The sequence below is a fragment of the Hyperolius riggenbachi genome, chromosome 9 (assembly GCF_040937935.1).
Source record: "Hyperolius riggenbachi isolate aHypRig1 chromosome 9, aHypRig1.pri, whole genome shotgun sequence".
NCBI lineage: Eukaryota > Metazoa > Chordata > Amphibia > Anura > Hyperoliidae > Hyperolius > Hyperolius riggenbachi.
This window is the reverse complement of record NC_090654.1, coordinates 219,431,509-219,451,026: the sequence shown is the minus strand read 5'-3', so window position 1 is coordinate 219,451,026 and position 19,518 is coordinate 219,431,509. Positions and strand designations below refer to the sequence as shown.

Below are 19,518 nucleotides of genomic sequence, written 5' to 3'. Positions count from 1 at the left end.
GCTCATCCAGAGCTCAAAACTGTCGATGAAGCGATTGCATTGGCAGTAAATATTGATCGCCGCATTCGTTATCATAGGCAGACTCGTGGGAGATATTCTGTGAGGTCTGTTCCTAACGTCTCTCAATCACCTTCTCCTCCTCTGGATGAACCGATGCAAGTCGGACATTCAAAATTGTCAGAGGTAGAGAAGAACCGAAGACGAGTCTCAGAGAGACTCTGTTTATACTGTGCAGAAAAGGATCATGTTGTTCAGAATTGCCCTAAGAAGTCGGGAAAAACTGCCGCCTAGGTGTAGTTAGAGGTACTACCCTAGGCGGGCCAGCATTACCTCTAACAGATAATCGGTTGCTCCTTCCCTGTTCTATCAACTGGTAAGGTCAAGTTTTCTCCACTCAAGCATTTGTGGATTCGGGCTCTGCAGCCAATTTTATTGACTATGATTTTGTTAAGAAATTAGGGATTCCCCTAATCACATTAGACAGACAGATTATGGTGACAGCAGTGGATGATTCCCCTCTGCAGTGTAAACAGCCTCTCTCCCAGACTCCCGAACTGTTGTGTCATATAGGGGTATTACATAAAGAAAAATTACAGTTTTTCGTGCTTCAAATGGCAACCTCCACTGTGATCCTTGGGATGCCGTGGTTGCAAAAGCATTCTCCTCAGATTGACTGAAGTTCCGGCCAGTTGTTAAGCTAGTCATCCTTTTGTCATCATCATTGCATGGAGAAAATTGCTGTTTGCGCCACCAAGGTTCAGGTGGAGGGGGTGCCAAGTCAGTATGCAGAATTTGCGGATGTGTTCTGTCCCAAGTCGGCAGACAAACTTCCCCCACGCTGAAGTTTTGACTGCTCCATTGAGTTAAAGTCAGGATGTATGCCCCCTAGAGGTCATTTGTATAACCTTTCTGGTCCTGAAAAACTTGCTATGCGGGATTACATTAAGGAAAACCTAGCCAAAGGGTTTATTCATCATTCTCAGTCTCCGGCCGGAGCAGGGTTCTTTTTTTGTCCAGAAAAAGGATGGTGGGCTTCGCCCTTGTATCGATTATCGGGGATTGAACAAGATTACCGTAAAACATCGTTACCCACTCCCTCTCATTGATGATTTGTTCTCTCAGGTGACTAATGCAAATATCTTCTCTAAACTCGATTTAAGAGGAGCATACAACCTGGTACGCATAAGGGAGGGTGACGAATGGAAGACGGCATTTAACACACCCGACGGGCACTATGAGTACCTTGTCATGCCCTTCGGGTTGTGTAACGCTCCTGCTGTCTTCCAGGAGTTGATCAATGAGGTGTTCAGAGAAGTCTTGGGGAGGTTCGTTCTGGTATATTTGGATGATATACTGATCTTCTCATCTAATCTGACAGAACACAGGGAACATGTAAAGTTTGTGTTGAAAAAACTTAGGCAGCATTCCTTGTATGCTAAGTTAGAAAAATGTCTCTTTGAAGTGTCTGAAGTTCCATTTTTGGGGTATATCATTTATATCTCTGGGCTTTCTATCGACCCCGCAAAAGTCTCTGCCGTTCTGGAGTGGCCACAACCCGTGGGGTTGAAGGCACTCCAGAGATTCATAGGCTTCGCCAACTATTATAGAAGATTTATTAAAGGATTCTCTTCTGTAGTGTCACCCCTCACTAAGCTCACCAAGAAACGGGCAGATACTTATAACTGGTCAGAAGAAGCACACGCTGCCTTTTCATCATTAAAAAAGTTGTTTTGTTACGCTCCTTTCTTGAGGCATGTGGATGTCACTCTTCCCTTTATTGTGGAAGTGGATGCATCAGAGGTTGGGGTGGGGGCTGTACTGTCACAACATTCTGGTTATCAAGGCAGGTTGCACCACTATGCATTTTTTTCACGTAAATTCTCCCCCGCTGAAAAAAATTACGATGTCGGGAACAGAGAGCTTCTGGCCATTAAACTTGCATTTGTGGAATGGCGCCATTGGCTTGAGGGGGCAGAACATGTGATCACGGTCTATACGGATCATAAGAATTTGGAATACATCGAAGGGGCTAAGAGACTTACTCCCCGACAGGCTTGCTGGTCCCTATTCTTCACGAGATTCAGATTTGTCATTACCTACAAGCCAGGTAGTAAAAATGTTAAAGCAGATGCTCTGTCTAGATGTTTTGAGCCTGAGACAGTGCAGTCACCAACCCCTGAGAGCATTCTTCCAGAGAAGGTGGTCTTAGCAGCCACTGAGACTTGGGAAGATTGGTCCACCACTCTAGGCCCCTATCAACAAGATGTTCCTGAGGGGAAACCTGGGGGGGTTCTATTTGTGCCACTTCCCTTTCGTCTACAGATATTACAGTTATTTCATGCACACAAGAATGCAGGGCACCCTGGAGCTGCACGGACACAGGATCTGCTGACCAGATGTGTCTGGTGGCCATCCTTGGCTCTAGATTGTAAGGAATTTGTGAAGGATTGTTCCATTTGTGCCAGGAACAAACCGTCCCGTCAGGCTCCTGCGGGCACCCTGCAATCATTGCCAATGCCTAAGGAACCATGGACCCATTTGTCAATGGACTTTGTGGGGGAACTCCCCAGGTCCGAGGGTAAAACGGTCATCTGGGTAGTAGTCGACAGGTTCAGCAAGATGGCTCATTTCATTCCGCTGGATGGATTCCCCTCTGCTCAAGAGTTGGCAGATCTCTTCATTCAGCACATTTTCTGGTTGCATGGCATCCCGGAAAATGTAGTGTCAGATAGGGGAGTTCAGTTCTTGTCCAGATTCTGGAGAGCATTTTGTCATCATCTGGGGATGGACCTGTCATTTTCCTCTGGCTACCACCCACAAACCAATGGGCAGACTGAAAGGGTTAACCAGTCATTAGATCAGTTCCTTAGATGCTATGTGGCTGATGCGCAATTGGAATGGGCAAAATTCTTGCCATTCGCAGAATTTGCACATAACAACTTGAAAAGTTCTTCCTCAGGCTTTTCTCCCTTTCAGGTAGTAACGGGGAGATCGCCCAAATTTTCCTCGTTGTCAGTGGTTTCTTCTCCTTTTCCTGCTTTGGAAGACTGGCAGGGAGCAATAAAAGAGATTTGGATTATGGTTAAAAAGAATTTGGAAAAGGCCTTCCAAACCCAGAAAAAGCAGGCAGATAAAAAGCGGTCAGTGGAATGGGAATTTGTACCAGGAGACATGGTATGGGTTTCAACCCGGCATCTGGCCCTGAAACAGCCTTCTGCACAATTGGGTCCCAGATTTATAGGTCCATACCGTTTCTAAAAAGATCAATGAGGTCACTTATGTCGTTTCATTACCATCCAGTATGAGCGGTGTAAGGTCATCCCATGTGTCTCTGTAGAAACCAGCTGTGCATGTGGTTTCCTCTCCCCCCCCCCCCCCCCTGTGGTGATTGATGGTGAACCTGAGTATGAGATTGAGCAAATTTTGGATTCCCGTCGGGTGCGTAACTCGGTACAGTACCTTGTGCATTGGAAGGGGTATGGGCCTGAAGAGAGGTCTTGGGTGCTGACTTATCGCTTGCATGCTGAGGAACTTAGGAAAACGCTTCATGAGTTGCATCCAGAAAAAACAGGCAAGCCGTGTTCGGAGTCCACGCCTCAAGGGGGGGGGGGGGGGGGGGGGGTACTGTAACAAACGTAGAAGAGGCAGCTGCGGTGAACAGCGATACCACCGCAGCTGCCTCCATCTCCCTGCCTAGTGATATATCCGTGCCTCGGGCGTCTAGCATGCCGAGGATGGGTTTTTCAGCAGCACAAAGGGTTGCATTGTCACGTGCGCGCGCGCACAGAAAGGACCTTCATGCGGGGAGGAGGCGCGTCAGCTGACCGGCCGGTCCGCTGACGTCAGAGGAGACATCCGCCGCTCCTCATTGGCTGATCAGAGGGGGGCATGCCGGAGGAGTCTCCTCCGCTTCTTAAGCCTCGCTGTGTCACTTACAACTTGTCTGCTGTTGCGAATACTTCGTGTTAGCGCTCAGACCATAGTTAGATCCGGTGTGCTTTCATCCGGGAGGAAACCGGGGATTTCACACAGCGATAGGATTGTTGATAGCTATAATTATAACTGATATACTGTTTATTATCTGTGTATGACTCTTGCTCGTTCTGACCACTACTCTGTTCTGTGATTCTATACTTCTGCCCATCTGATCTCGTTGCTGACTCTGCCTGTTTATACCTTCCTGCCTTTGCCTTCCGATTTGGTACTGTATCTGTCTGTCTGTTGCCAACTTGGTTAGTCTGACTACTCTATTCTCACCAGAGGGCCCTTGTCTCTGGTGAGAGGCTCCGTACTGTTAGTGCCCACCAGCTCCTCTGGTGAGGTATAGCTAAAACCTATCAGTACTACTGTTGCACCAAGCACTATACTTGCTATCACATTAGCTGTCTGGTATACTTGTATTATTGGTGATTCTGCAGATCACCATATAATCAGGTATATATCTGTATTATAGGTGATACTGCAGATCACCTAATAATCAGAACTCTGTTATTTGCTAAAACACATAATTACAATGTTGCTCTCTGTAGATAGGAAGAAAAATAGGGGTAGGCCCCCCTTCCACCAAGGGTGGACGCTGTAGACTTGTAAGTGAACAGAGGCGCCAGCAGGATAAAAACAATCACTAAAAGTTGTAAAATATGCTGGGAGGAAGTGGTGGACTTACCTCCAAGAGCAAACTAGACAACTGTCTGATATAATCAAATAAATACTTTATTGGTATCCCAATGGATGCAACGCATTTCGCAAAAGACAAGGCCCGCTTCATCAGGCAATAGGATGGGGACAAACAGCAGCTGTTCAGCAGCACGTTTAGCGCCAATGTACGAAAGACAGAGTTGGTACAAAATATAGAATCGGTATAAAATACAGAACTGATAATTGCAGTGACAAAAATATGAATAAATATGTAAAAAATTTAAAGACACAAAAGGGTGAGAGAACCCTGCCCTAGTGAGCTTACAATCTAAAGGACTAGGGGAGAATAGCTGTCATACTGCTATATATTCACACCATGGCCCATATGCCATTCACTTTTTTTCTCCTGAGTTTTCTCTTAGGACTAGGTGATATTTTCACACCATGTCAACAAATTGCCTTTTAAACCACCAGCAAGCAAGAAAATACGAAAAATATTTTTTTAGGTATTTTACACCTACATTTTGGTTCTTTTTCAATTCCAAAGTGCTTTTAAAAACCAGCCACTAGAGAGATTTGTAGAGGGTGCACTTCTCTTGAGCAGTCTGGCCGCGACTGGCTGAAGTTACGGTGCTCGATACCGGAGCTGCAGAAGACTGAGAACGGCAGTGTGGGAACGATCCATCCGGATGGGGCTGGAGGAAGCCCCAGGTATAAAACTTTTATATTTTCTCAGCTCTGGTAAAATATTTTTTTAGGTATTTTACACCTACATTTTGGTTCTTTTTCAATTCCAAAGTGCTTTTAAAAACCAGCCACTAGAGAGATTTGTAGAGGGTGCACTTCTCTTGAGCAGTCTGGCCGCGACTGGCTGAAGTTACGGTGCTCGATACCGGAGCTGCAGAAGACTGAGAACGGCAGTGTGGGAACGATCCATCCGGATGGGGCTGGAGGAAGCCCCAGGTATAAAACTTTTATATTTTCTCAGCTCTGGTACACTTTAAGGTGCCCATTAACTTTTTTTTCATCAGATACAATCTTTCGAATCAATTTGAAAGATCATAACTATTCCAAAGGCAATGATCAATTGTTCCCGTTAACAGAATGATTTAACCTCCTGAGCATTACGCCGCTCAGGAGGTTTTGTTAATTTTAGCCCGGCTAATAAAATAATTGTCTCACACAACTGTAAACCCTTTAGCTAGTACTAGGCTAGCTAGTAAAGGTGTCCGGCCCCCCCTGATCCCCGCCGCTCCCCCATTTATACATTACCCAGCCTGGATCCAGCGATCGGCGCAGCCTCCCCAGACAGCTCCGGTCTTCACTATGGGGAGGATCGCACATGACGTCGATGACGTCGATGACTTCATGCGCAAACCCGATCCCTCCCCATAGAGAGACTGGAGCTGTGCAGGGAGGCTGTGCGATCGCTGGATCCAGGGGGGAGGGGGGTAATGTATAAACGGGGTGGATCGGGGGGGATCGCAGGGGAGCAGCGGGTGCCTGACACCTTTACTACCTAGTGCTAGCTAAAGGGTTTACAGTCATCTGAGTCAATTATTTCATTATGGGGGACTCCTGGGGCCAGAGAGCGGTATGCCCGACACAGTGTCGGGCATAACGCTAAGGAGGTTAAAGGACCACTCCAGCTTACTTTTTACATTCCGGTACGATCATAAAATCCAACTTTCGGATAGATAATTTTTCCTTTTCCAACTGACCAAAGAATCATATCACATCGATTTGCGCTACAAAAAGTGCAGTTTTCATTGCAATTTGATCATAAAAAGGGCATTGAAAGATCGAATCTGAAGGAAAAATTGTACCATTATAAGGAAACATCCTCTTGCAGTTTCCATTAGTAAGGTGACTACCTAGCGTTTTGCTGCTTTGAGGCCACTTTTCAACGTAGGTGAAATTAGGCTGTCGGTGAGTTGGGCGCTGGGAGAGCCGAATGATGGCTCTCCCTGCTGCCGCTAAACTCCCTGGTGGCATTAAATACTATTCCCCCTCTGTGTCATTGCAACTCGGGGGGAGGTGTAATTAGGAGTCCGGCGATCGCTGGAGCCCTGAATTACTCTTATGTGCCCCGTGCAGCATTATATTGCTGCTATGGAGGTCAAAACCACCTGCTTCCACTTTTCAGACCAATGTTTGCAACAAAATATTATTATTATTATTATTATGTGGCAACTCAAGTTTGTGCTTAAACTAGAACTCATTAACATGTTAACTCCCAGGTAGGTGTCCTTCCTTGCAGGTGGTCACTTTTTTTTGTCTTTCACTTTTTCGTTGGGTTAAAAGTTCACAAGCTGTGAAATTCCAATAAACTCCCATCACGTAAATAAAAGGTCACCCTGTTCCACACAGGAGAGCAAACAGAATGGCAGTGGTCTTCAGAGGACAGGGTTAAATGCTCCAGATAGATACAGCAGAAGAAGTGTAGAATGTAAATAATGTGAAATAATTGTGGGGGGAAGGGGTGGGGGGTGGAATGTGAGCAAACCACTGGCCCCAAAGCTTAAGTAAACTGCAATGCAAAACAATGCAAACAAGCCCCTCAAACAGTGCTGACAGTTATCGAGCTGCAGCCTCAGAGGTTACAAATCCTGAAGATTTTTCCCCCTTCAGCTGCAATCTAATTGAAGAACTGTTGACTCTTGGCAGTAGTAAAAATCCTTGCAAGAGTGGAAGGGAAAAAAAAAACCAACGCAAAGTCTTAGCGCCTCCTGCTGATCGGCAGAAATATACTGACATAAACTAAAGACACAAGGATGCAGCTTTCTCGCTTGTTATTAGAGATGAGCTGAATTGTCAGTATCAGCTTTCAAACACATACAGGAGAAACTCAAAAAATTAGACTATGGTGCGAAAGTCCATCTATTTCAGTAATTCAACTTAAAAGGTGAAACTAATATATGGAATAGGAACCCTTTGCAGGTGTTTTGGATTAATTAGCTGATTAGAGTCTGTCACTATGAACCTAGAATATTGAACATTTTCTCAATATTCGAATGGTCTGAGATATTGCCGGTTTCTTAGAAGCTGTAAGCCAAAATCATCAAAATTATAACAAATAAAGGCTTGAAATATCTCGCTTTGCATGTCGATATATATTAGTTTCACCTTTTTAAGTCGAATTACTGAAATAAATCAACTTGCATGATATTCTAATTTTATGAGTTTTACCTGTACAGGGCCGAGTTTGTACCCTTTACCGCCCAAGACCACTGTCACCAGCTGCCTCCCTTAAGTATAGGCAGTGAGATAACTACCTCCCCCCTACCCTCCAGTGTAAGTAGCCAGATGACTCCTCCCACCTTCCCTTGAGTAGGGGTAGCCAGATGACTCCCTTAATCCCTCCTTTTCCAACCCCCCCCCCCCCCCCCCCCGTCAAGGCCGGGCCGAGGCGAGAGAGGCTCCAGCCTCAGGGCGCAGTGTAGGAGGGGGTGCACAACTCACTCAGCTATCACTCCTCTATTGTGTATGAGCAGAGAGAAATAAGAAAAGGGGATACATGGCAGTGACTGCAAGCCAGATAACTAGAGATTAAGGTGTTGGGGGGAAGAGGGGGGGGGGGTTGCCTCTTACTCTAATAGCAATCAGTGTGTGACGGCAGGGATGGAGGGGCGCACTTTGGTGTCTGAGCCTTGGGTGCTGGAGGACCTTGTCCCGGCTCTGCCCCCCATTTCAGTATAGGTAGCTAGCTCGCTTTCACGCTGCAGCAGCCATCAGTGTCACTTATTTCTCCACTCCTCTCCAGTGCAGAAGCTTCCTCTTCCTTTCTGTCTTCATAGCCGCCGGCCACAATGCAAATGTACACAGAAAACAAGGTGGCTGCTGCACAGGTGGCTAGCAGAAGAGTACCGTGGTCAGGTGCTTGCCTGATTTCCCTGCATTGCAGCATTTGCAAGCTTGCAAAGGCTGCACCAGATTTGCCTGCTGCTTTGGTACCCTAGGCCATGACCTAGGTGGCCTTGGCCTAAATCCGGCCCTGTACTTGGATCTAAATATATATACAGTATATATATATATATATACACTGTATATATATATATATATATATATACACTGTATATATATATATATATATATATATATATATATATATATATATATATATATATATGAGAGAGAAAGAGAGAGAGAGAGAGGGAGAGAGAGAGTAACTAAAAACAACAAAAAAAACCCTTTTAATAACCTGATACTTTTGCCTGGACATAGCTCTAAACTCTTAGGAAACTCTAAGGTGCATTCCTGGTGCCACTTTTAAATGCGAAGGGAGGGAGGTTGGTGGGGAGAGAGCAAAAGATTACGATTGGGCGGTGGATGTTGTGCAACTGATGGCCACATGCTTTCGTACTGCATCAAGCGGGATGAAACAACATCTGATATTAGATTGTACTTCTGCTGAAATCTATTTTATTATCTAGTGGTAATTCAGGTAAATGATCACTATCATGATGATATTGTTCATTTATCAAGAACCTTTTTATCTGATCTGCCAAGAATGTATTATGCTGGGCATACACGGTGAGTTTCTTCTTATCAATCGAGCCGCTGATGGCTGGATTGATAATTTCCGACCTGTCCGATACCCCGCCGGATCGATTCCCCACTCGATACCGGCGGGCAGGATAATGGGCAAAAACGAAAAGCTGATAAGAAGTGCCCACGGGGACGAGCGGGAATCGATCTGGGCGGCCGCGGGGACGAGACGGCATAGACCCGCTGGCTCGATTCCCGGCGCATAATCTAACCGTGTATTCCCAGCATAAGTGTTTGGCAGGCCTAATTCCATCCCTTACATGAATTGCACACTATGGCATACACTTACCTTTGATTAATAGTGCCAGTGAGATGGGCAATGGCTAGTATTCTCTCGTTGAAGTGCTGGTAGAGATGCAGGTCTGGGTTTCAGCAGCCAGGACATTATTTGCATGGAGTTCCTGTGTTCCCCATGCACATGTGTTTTTCCTTAAAGAGAACCCGTACTGAGTAAAAATATTTAAAATAAACACATGAGGTAACTTCAAATGAACATTACAGAGTTACCTTGCCATCAGTTCCTCTCAGAAGCTCACCATTTTCTTCTGACAATAATCCCATCCAGTTCTGACAATATTTTGTCAGATCTGAAATATATCAGTTGCTGTCAGTAAAATATCAGTTGCTGTCAGTTATAGCTGAGAGGAAAACGGATGTACCAGGTAATGTTCATGTTTCCCTATGGCTCAAGTGGGCGATGTTACAGTTTAACTGTGTGCTGACCAGAAAGCTGTTATGGGGTAATGGCTATTTTCAAAATGGAGGACGGAAAATTCCCTTGATCATAGTGAACAAATAGGACGCGGGACAGGAGAAAGACACTGAGGAGTAGACTACATGGAAGTTAAGTATGACTTGTGTATGCTTATTTTGACTTTTATTTTCAGTACAGGTTTTCTTTAAGGGACTTTAAGTTCCTCTCACATCTCCAAAACATACTGGTAAGCATGGGCGTAGCAATCACCCCTGCGACCCCGGCCATTGCAGGGGGGCCTAGAGACTGTGGGGCCCTCCTCCTACCTCAAACCAACCGCAAGTACAGCGAATTAGTAAAGTAACCTCCCCGTTCGCTCACAATAACTGTCCTCGCCACCTGCTACAGCAATGCAGAGTAGCAAGTAGCGGAAACCTCTGTACATTTTTTTCCTGCTTCCAGGCACTGCATCACAGCAGAACACTCCCTGTTGCCATCCGATCACGTGACCCTCATGGGATTCGGGGACCAAGGGGGCCCCATGCTATCATTTTGCAGGGGGGCCCTATTAAGTCTAGTTATGCCCCTGCTGGTAGGCTATGGTAGGAATATTAGACTATGACTGTGGTAAGGTCATTAGATTGTGAGCTCCTTTGAGATAACTTTAGTTTGCAAAAAACACTTTGGGCAAGCACCATACAAGAGAGTGTCAAAACCTATTGTGACTAATAAGTCACAGACCAAAATGTGCTAAGGGCAAGAGAAACCGACATATTGCAAAAAAAGAGAGAAAGAGCCCTCCTGAAAAGCACCAAACCGGTCATATAGTAATGCCACAAACTTCTTTATTTTATTTTACAAAAATCCACAAATAGCAAATACAAACTATTAAAATACCACCAGAAAGGGTGACAAGCAATGTCTCTCAAATTAATGACAATAGTAAGGTAATGAGAATGTACAAAAAAGAATAGGCAAAAAAGAACTTCTCCAAAAGGGCTAACCTGATAAATACGTCCAGTATATAACAAGGGGATATGTGCAAAAAAACTTCCACTATTGTATAGAAAATGACTCTCAAAAATATTATTAATATCCCACAATAAAGTGCATTAGAAGAACAATACACCAACAAGGTTCAAATATCATAAGTTGAAAACATAGTATAAGGCTGGTTTCACAGTGGGACGTTACAGGCGCACGTTAGAGCAGCCTGTAACGCAGCCCACCGCACAGTAATGAAAAATCAATGGGGCTGTTCACAGTGCGGACGTTGCGTTACATTGTAACGCTGCGTCACAAGACAACGTACTGCATGCAGTACTTTGGACGCAGCTGAGCCGCGTTAGACTGCTTGCACATGCTCAGAAATGTTGGGGAGGAGCGGAGAGCGGCCAGGCACATGGCTAATTAATATGCACTGCACGTTATGACGTGCAGTGTTTACTTCCTGGAGCAGCCGCTCTGTGCGGCGATTGGCCGGCGGGACCAGGTGATGCCGCATGCGCACAAGAGTGCGCATCACGGCACAACTGACGCCAGAGTGAGCTGCACAACGCGGCTCACTCTGACGTCCAGATCTAGCACCACCAGGCGTTCCGTTAGGGGGACGTTATGCGACCTTAACGCCCCCTCTAACGCAACGTCCTGGTGTGAAATTAGCCTTAATATAAAGTGCATATAGTGTAAGGAGTGCAACCAGTGCACAAAAGAGAGAGCAAGGTAGGCTCAATAAGGAAGGAAGGGACTACTGATAGGGGATGCCGGGGAAGCCCGAATGGAGTGGAAGGGGGAATAACGGGTGAATAAGATAGCACAGATCCCTATAAATGGTATGGAGTGAGGCTTACGTGAGAGGCGAATGGGGAAGTCCATGATGCCGGGGAGAGACAAAGGCAGCCTTAGTGCACCACGCGAGCACGACCCGCTTCAGAGGAGGCCAGCTTCAGAGGAGGCCAGATTCAGAGGAGATAACTTTAGTGACATAAATTATTCTGAGCAGTGGCGTAGCTAATGAGCTGTGGGCCCCGAAGCAAGTTTTACAATGGGGCCCCCCAAGCACTCTATACATAACAATTGATACGTTGCACCAAAACCTACCAAGGACAAGCACGGGGATGGGGAACAGCTTGTTAGTGATCACTACTATTCAAAGTATCTATAGAAGTGATTATTACCAGCACAGGACCAATAGAGAGCTAATACTGTAGTTGAGGGAGGGCCATTTCGGGGCCCCTCTGGCCCAAGGGCCCTGATGCGGTGGCTACCTCTGCACCCCCTATTGCTACGCCCCTGATTCTGAGTACTTTTTTCAAAGCTACAGAACATATTTAAACAAGTAAAAAAATAAGACAATTTTTTTAAAACTACCAAATGCATCAAGTTTCAGCCCATATGAAACAGTACAATGCCTCCTCCCGTGCATGTTGCAAAGTAAAATATTTTCTCTCAAATAAACTCAAATACAAAGTGGGCTGGAACTGAACACTGGAACCTATTTGCAGGCCAGACTCAATGTCTACTGGCCATAAAATTCCCTGGTGTCTAATGGCTCCCCTGCAACCTCTATACAGTTCTCCGGTGTGTAGTGGCTATACGGTTCCCTGATGTCTAATGCTGGGCATACACGGTTCGTTTTTTCCGCTCAATCGATTTTGCCGCTCGATTCTCTGCTCGATTCTCTTATTTTCCGCTCGTTTTTATCTTTTTCCATTCACTTCAATGACAAATCGAGCTGCAAAACGATCGAACGGCGATCGGACATGTCAGAAATTATCTATTGAACCCATCTATCTACTACAAAAATGACCCTTGTATTCCCAGCATTATGGCCCCCACCCTCCCCTATATAATTCCCTATTATCTAGTGCTGTTCCCCTACCTCCCCCATATGACTTGCCTGGTGATCTGCGGCTTCACATCCAATATAGCTTCCATAGTGGTTTAAAGTGGGGCAAACACAATAGTAAACATAGTGGGAAAACCACTTGGGGGCCTAATTGAATGGCTCTGAGGGCCAGATTTGGCCCGCGGGCCAGAGTTTGACATGTATGCATTACATGTGTAGCCACAAAAACACCTGATCTGGACTATCGGAGGGAGGGTAGGTTAGTAGTTGGGGCACTCCAAATACCTCTGGGTCCCCCTGCAGTCACAGGGACCCTGTGGTTACATCTCCTACTAATTTATGAAAAGAGTAAAATAAATTTTTACAAGTGTCAATGTTAATTACATTCCATGTAGCACATGTTAATTTTACTTCAGTTTATGCAAATTCCACAAATTTCATAATATGCGTAGCGCAATTAGCACAACTTGCGTTATGCATGTGTCATGCAGGTTGCTTGTACAATGCATGTTACACAAATTTTGTAACATGCATTATATAAACATGCGCATTGTGTATATAACACTATTTGTGCAACACATGTAACATACATTGCATAAATACCCATAACATTTACATTGACTTTACCAGTGGATAGCTTCTGTTTTCATAACTTGCGCACCCATTGCCTTGTTGCAGACTGTTGAGCTGGCTGTAAAGAGAAAAAAAAAGAAAAACAATCATATATATATATATATATATATATATATATATATATATATATATATATATACTGGGGGGCATGTTTCAGGTTGTAGGAACACCATTTCAGGAGTTACAGAAAGTCTATAACAATCTGTTGCCAGCAGGCCAAACTTTAGCCTTGCTTCATAGCTCAGGAGCAAAATGTGTGGTGTGCAGCTACCATAGCAACAAAGCAAACAGCCTTTTAATTCCTTAAAAAAAAGAAGGGTCTGAGGACTCAGACTTTTTAAAACTATTGGTATGAATAAAGCCTAAAGCCTGGTGTGAATAACTTAAATTTATTAATTAACATTAAATTTTAATATGGAATCATGATTTATTTCATTTTTTTAAGTATAACCATTCATGTAAATAATTGCTGCCTGAAGTCTCTCCCCTCTCTTAAATGTGGTTAAATGTTGTTCCCATCCTTTAAATTAATATATATTTCTTATTTTCAAATGTTAATATGAAGTAAAATGAGCCAGGATAGAAAGGACCAGTGTGGTTTGACTTATAAAACAACATATTTTTAGGGTATGTGTGAATAGGGGTGAGGTTTATTTATTTTTATTTATTTAAGTATTTATATAGTGCCAACGTATTACGCAGCTCTGTACAGAGTATATATTGTCTTGTCACTAACTGTCCCTCAGAGGGGCTCACAATCTAGTTTCTACCATAGTCATATGTCTGTGCCTGTATCGTGTAGTGCAGGAATCATAGTCTAGGGCCAATTTAGGGGGAAGCCAATTAACTTATCTGTATGTTTTTTTGGAATGTGGGAGGAAACCGGAGTGCCCGGAGGAAACCCACGCAGACACGGGGAGAACATACAAACTCCTTGCAGATGTCGACCTTGCTGGGATTCGAACCGGGAACCCAGTGTTGCAAGGCAAGAGCGCTAACCACTATTCCACCGTGCTGCCCCGTTAAGGTGTGTTGCTTAAGTGTCCCTCTTTCTTATCTCAAAAAGTTGGGAGGTATGGCATTTGTGTTTTTAATGATGGTGGCAACCAAGATTATCTCCCTTCGTGCTTCACAAGACTTTTTGACATGTGGTGTGACTTGGGCTTCGAGTCAGTTAGGCCCTATGTAAATTCTCGATCACACAAAAATGTTACCGCCAAATACCCCTTTATAGTACCCCACGATTTTGCTAACAATCATAATCAAATGAGATCATATATACTGTAAATAGAACTGTTACAGGATCTTTGTTACAGGATTCAATTGTATTTGATTGGCCCAAACGATGATCATCTTGCATTGCCGGTTATCTAGAGCAGTCAATACAGTGACATGGGCTTGCTAGTCTTACTTCTGTTAAACATTTCTCCATTTTGTAAATGTAGCTGGATTCCTGAGGCCCAGATAACTTACAAGCAGTTTTCGGAGAGGGGAACATTGCAGAGGGGTGGAGGTAGACAGTGTGCTGTAAGGATTAGTAATAGATGTGTTCTCACAAGGAAAGGTTCATGGCCAGGTCTTCACCTGGAGAGATCAGATAAGGCTGAGATGGCTTTTAGGTCCTCTGAACATCTGTTTAATGGCTGACAGGAGACACATTTTATTGAACACATTTACTAGGTACCTATTCAATGCAAAATAAAAATAGAAAAAAGCTTCAGGTTGTGGAGATGTCAGCTATCTTTATGAGAGATCCCGGGTAATTACTGTTTCAGCCAATGCAGAACTGTGCATGAGATCCGGTCCATATCACCAAGGCTGGATTTATACTTTTTTCGCCCCTAGGCCAAATATGTTGGGGTTCTCCTTCCATGTGCAGCAGAGCTCCTCCCATTCCATGTGTAGCCCCCCTCTTTCATGTGTATCTTCCATGTACCGCAGCCCTGCTCTTTCATGTACAACTCCCATGGACATCCGCTTCCATTTTCATGTGTTGCTCCCCATTTGCAGCCTTCTCTTTCATATGTAGCAGCCCCTATTTCATGTCCAGGTGCCCCCTTAGGCTGCAGCTGCCCAAGGCCCGGGCCATTGTGGCATTTCCAGATATCAGGCCCTGCTTATCACTGTGATTATCTCACTGGTATGATTGAAGATTACAGATTTCACTCTAATGCTAGTTACACACGATGACATTTTCTGGCAGATTTACTGTCAGATCGATTATTTCCAACATGTCTGATCAATTGCTGACTATTTTCTGATTGATTTTCAGTTCATCCCCAAGGAAGATCGGAAATCGATCGGAAATCAGATCGGATATATTGAAATCATCAATCTGACAGTTCTGCCAGAAAATCTCATAGTGTGTACCTAGCATTATGTCCATCAAACTACACCCCTGGCACAATATAGGTCAGCATGTGTATAGGTGTATGTGCTTAATATGTTACATTACCTATCACAAAGCAAGTATTATCATAGAGACTAGAATGAAAGTCATGCCAACTAATACTTTTTGATGTACAGCTGTTTTTCACTCCCACTAAACCCACAATGGGAAAAGGCAAATCCCCCCCCCCAAAAAAAAGGTATTCAGTTTGAACCTAATTTTTGTTTAACTATGAAAGCCCTGTCGTGATGCACCTGTCCATGCAGACATCGGACCTCTAGCACTTGATTAGTTTCCTGTTAGCAGGCAGAGGACTGAAAGATGCTCGCAGCCTACTTCCTGTGAACTAGAAGTCCACCTCCTCACACTGAGGATGCACAGGCCCATATGCAACTAACTTTATCTCCTGAGTTTTCTCCTAGGTGAGATTTTAATAACTTAATTATAAAATACCCTTTAAACTACCAGCAAGCAAAAAGGAAAAAAAAAGACTGAAAATGATTTAGATTTTTTGATAATTTACATTTTATAATTTTTCACCTACTTTTTGGCACTTTTACAATTGCAAAGTTCTGAAAAAAAAGGGAATTGTATACAGAGCCGGGCCGAGGCAGAGAGGCTCCAGCCTCGGGGCGCAGTGTAGGAGGGGGCACACAGCTCACTCAGCTATCATTCCCCTATTGTGTTTGAAGCAGAGAGAAATAAGAAAAGGGCATACATGGCAGTGACTGCATGCCAAATAACTAGAGATTAAGGTGTTTGGGGCCCTGGGGAGACTTCTAGTCTAATAGCAATCAGTGTGTGACGGCTGGGGTGGGAGGGATGGAGGGGCGCACTTTGGTGTCTCAGCCTTGGGTGCTGGAGGACCTTGTCCCATCTCTGATTGTATATGACACCCAGTGCCAATTGTAATGCAGGAATGCTGGGAAATGTAGTCCAGGAGCCAGAAATGAGGCCCAGAAATGAATTGGCAGTGTGTTGATATAATAGGCTTTCTTTATAAATGCAGTGAATGGCACCAGACCATGGGAGAAAAATAGATATTTTTTTTGGCTTCTTGGCATCGGGGGGAATTTGGTTATAAGATAATACAAAGGGGTTTTGTAAATTGCAGGGTTGGGGTGGGAAGATTAAATGCAATATTCATTTTTTATGGCCGGTGTTCATGAAGCTGCATGCATTTACCTGCAGTGATGCAAGTGTGCATACAAATTCCTGTAGCCCCACCATGCAAGGCTATAGGGATTCAGATGCGTGCTGCTGTAAAATGCAGCATGCCATCCGAATCATGCCAGCACGTGATTCATACGGCAGGACTATTGGCAGAATAGGCAGCATTTCCCCGTTCGTATCACTTGCGGGGAAACACTGTGGAATAGGACCAGTGTCTTAAAGAGGAACTCCAGTGAAAATAATGTAATAAAAAAAGTGCTTCATTTTTACAATAATTATGTATAAATGATTTAGTCAGTGTTTGCCCATTGTAAAATATTTTAAATCCCTGATTTATATTCTGACATTTATCATATGGTGACATTTTTACTGCTGGCAGGTGATGTAGTTGCTTGCTGTTTTGGCAGCTGGAAACAGCTGTAAACAGCCATTTCCCACAATGCAACCAGGTTCACAGACAGGAAACTGCCAAGAGCACTACTCAGAATTTTTTTGTAGGAGGGGTTTCACCACAATAATAGCTATACAGCGCCCCCTGATGGTCTGTTTGTGAAAAGGAATATATTTCTCATGTAAAAGGGGGCATCAGCTACTGATTGGGATAAAGTTCAATTCTTGGTCGGAGTTTCTCTTTAAGGTGGCCATACACTGGGAGATGGCCACCTATTAGCCCAACATTTAGATCCCCCTCTGATCCCAATATGATCAGAGAGGGATCTAGTCCTGCCAGCTATAAATCTATTAAAATTCTATGGAGCTGCCACTGCTGCAGTGCAGGGTTGACTGGTGGCTCTCCCAGGTCTCCCTTCAACTAGTGTTCCCCCGGGCCCAATGCAAAGAGTTGGTGGGGGTGGGGGGCGCACTCACTTGTCAACCTGCATGCTCCATCCTGTTTCCTGTCTCCATCCATGCTGCCTGCCTGTTCCCCTGTGACCTGGCGTCATGTAGGTTACATGGCTATGTACATGCCGCCAGGTCACAGGAGAACATCGGCCCACAGGGATGGAGAAAGGACACAGAAGTAGCATGCCAGTGGACAGGTGAGTGTGCTCCGCTACCAACTCTGCGCAACGGCCCTTGGGGAAGTACTATTTTAGAAGGGGGGGGGGTCTATCGGGCATTGAACTATCCCCTTTCGAGTGAGATCTTTCCATTGATAATTTTGATTCTGGAAATAAATCGATTGAAATTACAATTGGGCGCCATGAGAATTGATGTGTATGGGCACTTTTATATCTGCATTGTCTAGTGATGAGACTTACTCACTACTTGTATATTGCTCCTGAGCTTTCACCTGCAGCCTCCTCTGGTGCCAATACACTGCTACAATAAAGCCACTTTTATTGTCTCCCAAATAGCATCTGTAATAAAAGATTTTTAAATAGTAACCATATATTGCTGAAAAAGGAAGTACTGCACAGAGGAAATGCTTTTACCTCTTTGTGACACTGCTTGAGTGTTGCTTTATAATGCTATTTACAAATCTTTTATTACAGGTGGGTTAAAAAAAATTGTGCCTTTTAAATGACCTGCTAAAAAGGTCTGTGAGGTTAATTTCCGGTTCTAGTCTCTTATTTTCAGGGAGTGAACATTCTGTTTCCGAGTGCAGCTTCTTCACTTATAAAGTGATGTATAAGAAGTGGGGATTCCCTTTTTATTTGGGCCACAACAGTACGGGACTTTATTGGTAAGAAGAGTGAGAGAGAGCAGGAAGACATGCTGGACAATGGAGCAGAGACTCCTATATTGTGGAAGTGGACATCTGAAGTGAGAGGGATACGGAGGCTGCCATATTTATTTCCTTTTATGCAATACAAGTTGCCTGGCAGTCCTGCTGTTCCTCTGCCTGTAATACGTTTAGCCATAGACCCTGAACAAGCATGCAGCAGATCGGGTATTTATGACAATATTGTCAAATTGTGAGAAAACGCGGAAAAGCCGCCGCATATGCCAAGAGCGAGGCGGCTGACTCCGCGTCCAAAGCGGCGGTTTGCACGCATGGACACGCGTCTGGTAGTATGGTGGAATGCGGAAAAGCCGCCGCATGTCCTGACAGCAAAGCGGCTGTTTCTGCGTCCAACGCGGCGGTTTGCATACAGCAGCATGCGCTTGGTGTGGCTGGGTCTGTTAGTGCACAAAGGCAGATAGAGAGCTACGCGCGCGCGGGCCTGAACTCAGGACCTTTATACCAGCAGGGGAAGTGTCAGCTGATCAGGAACATCAGCTGATTCCTGCAGGACTCATGATTGGCTGAATGGCTCGGGCGGGGCAGCAGAGTCCAGCAACTATATATTCTGCTGCTTGTCAGTTGCTGGTTGTCTGCCATTGCTAACACTTGCGTGAAGGCATTTAGACCTTAGCTAGACCCGACAGTGTGCCAGAACCGGCTGGAGCTGGGAATCCACACTGAGTCAGATTCTTGATAGCTTAAAGTACTATTGAATTGTATTATTTGTTAGACCAGTTCCAGGGTGTGAGATCAAGGCCCTCACACTCCAGACTAGGAATACTGTGTATCTTCTGTGTTTTCTCTAGCATAGTTCCAGGGTGTTGAGATCAAGGCCCTCACATCCAAGACTAGGGAACTGTATTATC

General features: G+C 44.6%; 1 protein-coding gene across 1 annotated transcript in view; it reads right to left on the bottom strand.

Annotated features, from left to right (window-relative positions):
- FOXA1 (forkhead box A1) overlaps window positions 1-19,518 on the bottom strand; it is a 56,003-nt gene that overhangs the window by 18,185 nt on the left and 18,300 nt on the right. Inside the window, exon 2 of the mRNA XM_068254023.1 lies at window positions 13,356-13,419. The gene's annotated coding sequence lies outside the window, so the exon portion shown is untranslated. The remainder of the gene's footprint in view (window positions 1-13,355; window positions 13,420-19,518) is intronic.